Here is an 8,251-nt window from a genome sequence, read left to right as displayed (position 1 = left end):
TAAATCAGGAATCCTTCTTGGAGGCAACGACTGAGCTGAATCTTAAAGGATGAGCTGTCCTTCAAGGTCAAGGCAGGTGAGAGAGGGCATCCCAGCACATGTGCATGACATGTCCAAAGGCCGGTGGGGGGGGGAGGCAGGGCAGTTTTGGAGAACAGTAAATAGTTGGGTATGGCCAGAACCTCCTTCAGGTGCTTTGTTACAAAAGGTCATTTAGCCAAACTGGGAGTTTGGTCGCTATTCAGTAGATAAAGAGAATGATTGAAATCCTTTAAGTGAGGGTAAGGGATGTTCAGAGCTGCATTTTAGAAAGATCATTCCAGGAGATGTCTTATTCTAAATGCTGCCTGGAGAGCAGTTCCTCTTGCAGCCTTCTGCACTTCTCGCACGTAAGCACCCACAAAACACAAAAATGCATAACAATTCTGAAAATCAAAACTGGCAGACAATCAATTATGAGAATCTGAAAGACAAAATAATTGCTTGTCCATGCTTGGACTAGGAAACAGAGCAATGCACTCACGTAAATAAAGATAGAAATACACTTAATTCTGTTTGCCATTTAGAGACCCCAAATATTTAACAATTAGAAAATTGCACAACTGTCTTTTTGCTGTAAATGGGCTGCTTTTTTGAGGTAGCCAGTGCAGTATTCTCATATTCCTGTCCCCCCCCCCTTTTTTAAAGATTTTTATTTATTTGACAGTCAGAGATCACAACTAGGCAGAGAGGCAGGTAGAGAGAGAGAAGGAAGTAGGCTCCCCACGGAGCAGAGAGTCCGATGCGGGGCTTGATCCCAGAACTCCGGGATCATGACCCGAGCCGAAGGCAGAGGCTTTACCCACTGAACCACCCAGGCGCCCTGTCCTGTCCCTTTTTTTTTTAAAGATTTATTTATATTTTTTTATTTGAGAGAGAGAGAGAGAGAGAGAGAGCTGGGTGATAGGGGTAGAAGGAGAGAGAGAGAATCCCAAGCAGACTCCATGCCAAGCATGGAGCCCAATGTGGGGCTCAATTTCACAACCCTGAATCAGGTCCTGAGTTGAAACCAAGAATCAGATGCTTAACCAACTGCACCACCCAGGTACCCTGTCTTTTTTTTTTTTTTTTTTGTAAAGATTTTAATTTTTAGTAATCACTACACCCAATGTGGAGCTCAAACTTACAAGCCCAGGATCAAGAGTCACATGCTCCACCAACTGAGCCAGCCAGGCATCCCATCAAATTCCTGTCCTTGCATCTACCTTTTTGCACTAAATGAGCTTGCAATCCCCAAAGGAGAGAAAATAGGGGAGCCCTACTAGGGCTAGCACTTATCATTCTGAAAGGTGAAGAATCTCGACACAAAGCCTTGAGATAGGAGGAGAGAAGGAAGGGAGAGCTGTTAATGATGTATGCTGATGTGCAGGTTTTCATAAACTCCACAGATCCAGAATGGCAGAGGGACCAGACAACAGGAATAGAAGATGTCCCCCACTTGTGAAGGAAGAAGTTAGAAAAATAAAAAGAAAACTAAGCCCAAGTAAAGTAGAAGAAAGACATAATAACAAAAATGAGTCAAATAGGAAGACAATTAATTCATTAATTAAATTTAGCAATGCAGCTGGATCTACTCTATAAACAAAACCCCATAGTACTTCCACTAACCACCTACAATTAGTGAAGTTCAAAAACAGTGCCATTTACAGTAACATCAAAAAAGCAATGAAGTGTGCCTGGGTGACTCAGTGGGTTAAGCTTCTGCCTTCAGCTCAGGTCGTGATCTCAGGGTCCTGGGATCAAGTCCCACATGGCTCTCTGCTCAGCAGGGAGCCTGCTTCCTTCTCTCTCTCTCTCTGCCTGCCTCTCTGCCTACTTGTGATCTCTCACCCTCTCTAAGAAGAAGAAAAAAAACAAGAACAAAACAAAAAGCAATGAATATCTCGGAACACACCTAGTGAAAGGTGTACAAGACCACATACTACTGAGACAAGTTAAAGAAAATCTAAATCAAGGGAGGAAGGGATATACCATGTTCATAGATTGAAGGACTAAGAATATTCATACTGACACTATTCTAAATAGCCTAAACTGGAAACAACTCAAATGCTCCTGAACAATACAATGCACAAATTCATCATGATATAATCACACAGTTGAATTTGCATCTACAACTCAGCAATGAGAATGAGTAAACTTCTGCTGCATGTGACAACCCTGATGAATTCCATAAACATAATGTGGAAAGATATGCACTGTATGATTTTACTGATCAAAAATTCAGAAACATGGGCACCTGGGGGGTTCAGTCAGTTGAGCATAAAACTCTTTGTTTTGCCTCAGTTGCGGTCTCCAGGTCATGGGACTGTTCTCAATGCAGAGTCAGCTTGAGATTCTCTCCCTTTGCCCCTCTCCCTGCTCATGCACATGCTCTCTCTCAAATAAATAAATAAACAAATAAAATATATTTTTTTAAAAGTTCAAAACCAGACAAAACTCGTCTATGGTGTCAGAAGTCTGGATAGTGGGAGATAATGACCAACAGGGCCTAGGAGAGATTTCAGACGTTGGTCATCTAGTCCTTGACCTGGGTCGTAGCTTCGCAAGTGTGTTTAGTTTGGTACAACAGGATTGTGCATTTATGGTTTGTGCGCCTTTCTGAATGGGTCTTAATTCGGTAAAAATTTTAATAAAAAAAGGAATTAATTAGGAAATGGGAAATTGTGGTATAAAGGACTTAAAAGGCTTCTCAGATTCTGTGATATAGATGAATTCTGTGTCATGCGTGTATACTGCAGCCCAGCAAGAGAGCTGAGCACTTTGTAGTTACTCACTTACTTAGCCCTCTCTGATTAAATAGTGTCCCATGAAATAGATATGCTTATCATCCACCCACCCACCCTCATTTTGAAGATAGTCACAAAAATCTGAAAAGAAAAAAAAATCAGCAAATGTAATTTTACAGGTGAGAAAACAGGCCAAGAGAGTTTAAAGGAACTTCCCCAGAGTCACAAAACAACTAAGAGGTAAGGTCCAAGAGTCAAACCTCAGCAGCTGGGGCCCAGGACTCACGCTCCATGCCATCCCACAGAGTCAGCTTGTCAGCTGTTTCTCTTCGCTCCATCCTTCCCCCATCCCTGGAACAGTGTTTCTCAAACTCTATAATTCATTCCACAATTCATGGGGTGTCTTTGCCATGTTTGATGACACTAAGAACAATAGTGATTCCTATGGTGTTTCAGGATGTGCCAGTATTGGACAAACTTTTTAAGAGCTTGGAACAGTGTCAGGAAAGTTGCCGAACAAAATGTCTTCTGTATTTTTGTCACTAGAAGCAGAGTTGTGACGGGCAGCATAATATGCATGTTCACTGCCAAGAAACTTGCATAATGATTTTCTGAATCCATTAAGGCTTTTTAATTGGTATTGAGTAATATACCACACGCATGGCAGAGACTATCCATAGCCATCCCTGAGCTCCTCTTCACATGACCTTTTATCTAGAACTGTTAAAATTGCTCAGTTAACTATGCATAAATGTGTGGAATAATCAGTGTATTCTCAGCTATGTAAAAATGCGGAAAAAGATTTTTTAGGAATACACCAAATTATGCACAGTAGTTATGTTGGGTTGTAGCTTTTTGCATTGGTTATTTTTTTATTCCTTGGTATCCTCAAATTTTCTACAACAAATATATGTTACCTTTTCAATCATATAATTCTTTTTTTTTTTTTTTTAAGAGACTGGGAGGAGAGGCAGAGGGACACAGAGGCTCTTATGCAAGCTCCTTGCCCAGCAAGGGGCTGAACAAGGGCTTGACCTTACAACCCTGAGATCATGATCTGAGCCAAAATCAAGAGTCAGAAACTTAACCTCCTGAGCCACCCAGGAGCCCTAAATCATACAACTATAAAATCAGCTTAGAGTATATAAAGTTTTATATAATCATGTACTTGTAATTATGTCAAATATATGTATATAGTAAAAGACTGGAAGAAGTCAATAGTAATTTTTTTCTGTTTGTAGAGCAATGAGTTTTTTCCTTTCCTTTCCTTTTTAGAACTTTACAATTTTTCTGTAGCAATCATTATATCAGTCAAGATTCTAGATTATAGGGGCACCTGGGTGGGTCAGTCGGTTAAGCATCTGTCTCTTGGCTTTGACTCAGGTCATGATATCAGAGTTGTGGGATCAGGGTCCCATATAGGGCTCCACACTCAGCATGGAGTCTGCTTGAGATTCTCTGCCTCTCCCTTTGCGCTTTGCCCCCTGTTCACATGTTCTCGTTCAATAAAATACATACATATATACATACTTAAAAAAATGATTTTAGATTATAAACAACAGAAGTTGACTCCAGTCACCTTAAGCAGTAAAGGATTTATTGTAAGAACATTAGGTGCTTCTCAGCATCTTCTGGAAGCTAAGGAAGGCTTAGTAGGAGAGAACCCAACCAAGGTCAAACCAAGGTCAATGGTTTGGTTAGGACATTGTTTTTTTTTTTTCTTCTTTTTTTTTTTTTAGCTTTTTTCTTTTCTTTTCTTTTTTTTTTTTTAAAGATTTTATTTATTTGATATATAGATATCACAAGTAGATAGAGAGGCAAGTGGAGAGTGAGGGGGAAGCAGGCTCCCTGCTGAGCAGAGAGCCCCATGTGGGGCTCGATCCCAGGACCCTGAGATCATGACCTGAGCTGAAGGCAGAGGCTTAACCCACTGAGCCACCCAGGCGCCCCTGGTTAGGACATTGTTGCTGGGACTGCCACCAGACACCACTAGCCGTCACTGCTGCTGGAGTCCTGATGCCTGCACTGCAATAACAAATATTCTTTCTAACTGTGCCTGTGTCTTCGTGTCACTCTCTCATGGTCCAGACTTCTGGGCAGAATCATCTGATTCACTAACAATAATCATGTGCCCATGTTCTAGCTGCCTGAGTGCAGGAAGGACTACCTGGCTCTTGCCTGGGCTTCCTACAAGGTTCATACGGTAGAGATTCTTCCAAAGAGATAGGGTGTTCAAATGTGAGATAGCTCGAAAAAGGATGAATGTCAACTACACTCAAATATTATTATTACAATTATTATTTGCAATGTCCCAAATCAGAGAGCAGAGCTGGTCTAATAAAGACACTAATTACCATAAGTAGGCATTGCTTTTATAATGGAAATAATACTTTTTTTCTTTCCTGTTAAAACATAGACACTTGTATTACACAATGTGGATCAGAGTGCATTTTACTTTCCATAGTATGGATTAAAGAACAGGGTTTATTGGGGGAAATTATAAGCCAAGAATCAGTGAGAAAAAGCACAAGTATTCCATTTTCTTTTTTTTTTTTTGAAGATTTTATTTATTTATTTATTTGGCAGACAGAGATCACAAGTAGGCAGAGAGGAGAGAGGCAGGTAGAGAGAGAGGAGGAAGCAGGCTCCCTGCTGAGCAGAGAACCCAATACAGGGCTCGATCCCAGGACCCTGGGATCATGACCTGAGCCGAAGGCAGAGGCTTTAACCCATTGAGCCACCACGGCGCCCCAAGTATTCCATTTTCTCCTTGCCTCCCAGACAGGATTATCACAGTCAGGAGCCACAGGGCACACAATGGGTCTGTGTTTCTGAGGATGACCCTCACCCCTTATTTGCTTTTTTTCTAGGTACAACTTTACCAGTAAAATAAGACTGCTGAGCATGAGGCAGTAGGAATTTATAGAGGGCCAGGAGTTACCTGAGAAGGGTAATTTTCTAGCAAGGAGGAGTCTCCCAGGGGGTAGAAGGGGTCAGAGAGGGATACTGTGGGTCATGACACATTGGATAAGAAGATGGGTGTGATGTTCATTGAGCAAAACAACACAGGCAGAAGAGGGGTATGTTTGGGAGAAGTGATGAGTTTGGTTTAGGACATGCTGAGTCTGGAGAACATATGAGTCACCCCCAGACAATGTCAAGGTTCCCATAATATACCCCCAGAACAGCCTGCAACTCTCCTTTGTATTGCTTATCCCAATTACACTTTAATCAATAATCGCAGAATTAGTATTGAATCTCCATTCCAGATTGTGAGCTCCTGGAGGTCTTGGCTCAGGTCTGGCCATTTCAATGCTATAGCCCCAGCACCTGGCATAGAATTAGGCACAGAATAAGTAAGGAAAACAAATGTATTGAATGAATTAATGAATCTACATGGAGCCCTGCAGCAGGCAGATATGTGGATAGGAAACCGAGAGACCCGGGATGAAGCTCTAGATTCAGGAGAATTCCACATTTAGACAGTAACTGAATCCAAGGCACTGGCTAAGATGGGTTACCCACCAAGCTCAGCTGGGTTGAGAAAATCAACGAGCCTGAGCCAGAACCCCAGGAAACATCATCATCCCAGGAATGCAAGGTAGGCAAACGTAGGTAGGCAGAGAACAAAGGGAGGGTTGTGCTCTGGAAGGTAAGGAAGAAGAGAGTTTTAGGCATGGAGGAGTCAGTGGAGTCAAATGCTGCCTGGAGGTCTTGTAAAATGAAAAACACCAATACTTATGAAGGACTGGTGGGCCACTCTCAGCTTCTAACAGCTCTCTGTATTAAATCACTGAATTCTGGAGACCACCATGTGCAGCAGGTGTTACCATCATCACTCCCTCCCCGTGATGAAGATACTGGGGCACAGAGAGGCCACCAGCCAGTAAGTGTGGGAGGGCTGTATTTTGAACCCAGGTGATCTGGTTCCCAAGTCTGCACTCTTCAACATTATATACACAGCCTCAGATTAGAGGTAACAGGTGGGCTCATTGGTAACATCAGGAGAACAAACGTCGGCCATGTTGTGGGGTGAAGCCACATGGCAATGAGCAAACAGTGAGCCAGAAGCAAGAGAGTTAAGACCAGAAATCCAGCTTTTCCTTACAAAGGGTGGTCCGGCTGCACTGACACCACCTGGGAGCCTTTAGACATGCAGAACCTTGAGCTCCAGCCCTATCTTCTGAATCAGACTCTGCAATTTAGCAAGGTGATTCATGTGCACAATGAAGTCTGAGAAGCGTTGGACTAGATGATCTCAGGAACTTTGGCTGAGGAGTGAGAAAGAAAAACACAGCATTAAGTGAAAGGTTGATTTTTCTCTGTTTTTAGGTTGAAGAACCTTGAGCATATTTTTAAACTGAGACCAACGGTTTGGAACTCCTGCAGCACATTAGAAGCACCTGGGATGGGACACCTGGGTGGCTCAGTCGGTTAGGCCACTGCCTTCGGCTCAGGTCATGATCCCGGGGTCCTAGGATCGAGTCCCACATCGTGCTCCTTGTCCAGTGGGGAGCCTGATTCTCTCTCTGCCTCTGCCTGCCACTCTGCCTGCTTGTGCTCTCTCTGTGACAAATAAATAAATAAAATCTTTTTAAAAAAGATTTTATTTATTTATTTGACAGACGGAGATCACAAGTAGGCAGAGAAGCAGGCAGAGAGAGAGGAGGAAGCAGGCTCCCTGCTGAGCAGAGAGCCCGATGGGGGGCTCAATCCCAGGACCCTGGGATCATGACCTGAGCCAAAGGCAGAGGCTTTAACCCACTGAGCCACCCAGGTGCCCCAAAATAAATAAAATCTTAAAAATAATTTTTTTTAAGAAAAAAAAAAAAAAAGCACCTGGATGCTGTTAAAATGACCAGTTTCCTAAGGCCTACCCTTGGGAAAGCTGTGTGGCGTATGGGATGGGGTGGAGAGCAACCCGGGGCGGGGGGGGGGGGGGGGGGGAGGCACACATAAGGAAGGACAGGATGGAGGTGCAAGCACCAGGGAATGAAAAAGGGATAAAGGCCTCTTCAGGGAAACAGGAAGGGATGGGATGAGGATGAAGAAATGCAAAGGAGATGTTTTGGAGAAGGAGGGAAAGCATTAACAATAAAGCAGAGAAAGGAATTTTTAGAGGGAAGGGACCAGCAAGGCAATAGATACTCAAAGGGAATCGTGCCTGAGAGCCATGACTGATTGCTTTCTTTCTTTCTTTCTTTCTTTTTTTTTTTAAGATTTTACTTATTTTAGAGAGAGAAAATGAGAGAGGGAAGGTCAGAGGGAGAAGCAGACTCCCCAAGCAGGGAGTCGGATGCAGGACTCAATCCTAGGATTCCAGGCTCATGACCTGAGCTAAAGGCAGTTGCCCAACTGACTGAGCCACTTTCTTAAATGCTAACTAAGACATGCATGGTGGCAAGAATGGTACTTAAAGTCAGATGGGTTACTGGCTTGCTGAGTCTTGCAGTATCTTCCCATCACACATAGCTTACTAGGCACTT

This window comes from Meles meles, chromosome 6, assembly GCF_922984935.1.
Source record: "Meles meles chromosome 6, mMelMel3.1 paternal haplotype, whole genome shotgun sequence".
Classification (NCBI taxonomy): domain Eukaryota; kingdom Metazoa; phylum Chordata; class Mammalia; order Carnivora; family Mustelidae; genus Meles; species Meles meles.
This window is presented reverse-complemented; position numbering follows the sequence as displayed.